Source organism: Pinus tabuliformis, chromosome J (assembly GCF_031772625.1).
Source record: "Pinus tabuliformis cultivar Carrire ecotype Pingquan chromosome J, CPIR1, whole genome shotgun sequence".
Taxonomy (NCBI): Eukaryota; Viridiplantae; Streptophyta; class Pinopsida; order Pinales; family Pinaceae; genus Pinus; species Pinus tabuliformis.
In genome coordinates, this window is record NC_142295.1 from 1357445744 (window position 1) to 1357448014 (window position 2271).

Genomic DNA, 2271 nt, shown 5'->3' on the forward strand with positions numbered 1-2271 from the left:
AGGAATGGACTAAAATCATGTATTTTTGCAGTGTATTGGGGTATCTTAGCATATGAAATTGCTTCTTTAAAGTGTTTGAATTGGAGTTCCATCGGCAGGACATATAAAGTATCTGCAGTTGGAAATCCATAGAAGAGACACACTGTTCTTTTTTTTGGAAGCTAAAGCTACATAGGAGAGATAAATCTTCAAAGTATACTTAAAGACAGAAGCGATGTATTTTTCAATGTTGTTCTCACTGGTGTTTCGTTTTATTATAGCCGAGTATTTGTTTAGAAACTACTAGTGGTAGACTTTTGTTTGGGGATCATAGATTTCTAATACTATGTTGCACTGGCGCATTGGCTTTGAAAATTAAGGCATATGGTTTTTTCTAGTTGAATCATTTTGTAAAAATCTCGGAGCAACTCCCTCTGTAGTATTGTGCTTCTTGAAGTTCTGATAAATATTACAACTATTTTGCTGTCAAAAAAAAAAAAAAAAAAATTACCACTAGAAGTAAAACTTTACAGTATATTGGCAGAAGTATTTTTCTATCAGCAAAAGTTTTTTTTTACAGAATGCATTCAATCATATCCATGGTGGGAATAGTTCTCACTGGCAAGGAGAACTATCATGAATGGTCCCGGATGATAAAACACACCCTCATTTTCAATTAGTTGTGGAAAGGAGTGTGTGTCGGAGATGGAGACAATGAACCAGTACAGCCTACCTCAGACAAAGAGCTCGTCATTTGGGAAAACAAGAATAGCAAAGCTTATGCATTAATCGCAACATCTGTAAATGAAGAAGTGAGTCGCCATATTTCGTCATATTCAACTACCTTTGAAGCCTTACAAAAACTGAAAGAACTCTATGACTCACATTATGCAGTTGAAGTTGTTCAACTCATGATTAAACTCTTCACTCTTGAACTGCAAAATAATGATCCTCTTGCTTTTGCATTTGTAGTAAAGTCTATAATGCATGATATCAAATCCTCTAAGGTTGAATTGGATATTCCTCTTATTGCTTTTCTTAAGGCACTTTACCCTACTTACTCCAATTATCTTGAGTCATTGCAAGCAAATGGAAATCTCAAAGATATAACCTTTGACTCTCTTGTGAAAAAGTTTGCTGAAAGAGAGAAAGCTTTTGGAGAGAAGACAGCGTCTGAATCTTTTGAAGAGGTTGTGTGCCTTGCTCATAAAGAAAAGCATCCTGCTCAAGATTCTACAAGAGGAAGAGGTGGTCGAAGAGGAAGAGGAAGATATTTCAGAGGCAAGGGGGCAGACATTCTTAAGGAGAAAAGGCAGATTTGCACTGCATTCGCTGCAAAAGAAATGGATCACATGATGCCTCTACATGCAAGCTACCATGGGACAAAATTGAGCAGAAAAGAAATCAACAGAAAGGTAAAACTGATGATACAGACAAAGGTAAAGCACCTGAATCCGCTCACTATGTTGTGGCACAATGTAACATTGGAGTAAATGAAGATTTATTTAATGCTTCACTTGCTTCTTGGAAAAATGATTGGTTGCTTGATTCAGGAGCAACCTGCCACATGACTCATAGAAAAGATTTTTTTGAAGATTTCACTCACAATGTTGATGGAGTAGTATACTTTGCAGGTCAATCAAAAATCAAGCCATCAGGGCTTGGCACAATCAAGCTTAAACTGCCTCGTCTTCCAGACTTTCTTCTACATCATGTTTTATATCTCCCACGGCTCAAGAGAAACTTGTTGTCCTTGGTCCACATCCGCCAACAAGGTCACTCCATTCATATGTTTGATGGCAAACTTGAGATAAGAAAAGCATATGACCACTCACTGGTCATGAGGGGAATAGAAGAAGAAAGGCTTCTCAAGCTGCAAGGAACCTCTGCTCGTGCACAACATTTCTCATACAATTCTCATCATGAAGAAGGTACACTTCCATCAAGTTTATTATGGCATGCTATATTTGGACATTTGAACTATGACAGTCTCCGCTTATTGAAGAAAAATGGTGTTGCCAGTTTGCCTACAATTCCTAGGAAACTTAAGCAATGTGATGCTTGCATTCTAGGAAAGCATAGCAAACAGTCTTTTCATGATTCACATTCAAGAGCACATAGAAAACTTGAACTCATTCATTCAAATTTATGTGGTCCAATCCTTGTTCCTTCTGCAAATGGAAATAAATATATCATGACATTTATTGATGACTACACTGGAATGTGTTGGGTTTATTCACTGAAGAACAAATCTGATGCTTTTCAAACATTCAAGAATTTTCATAAATGGAT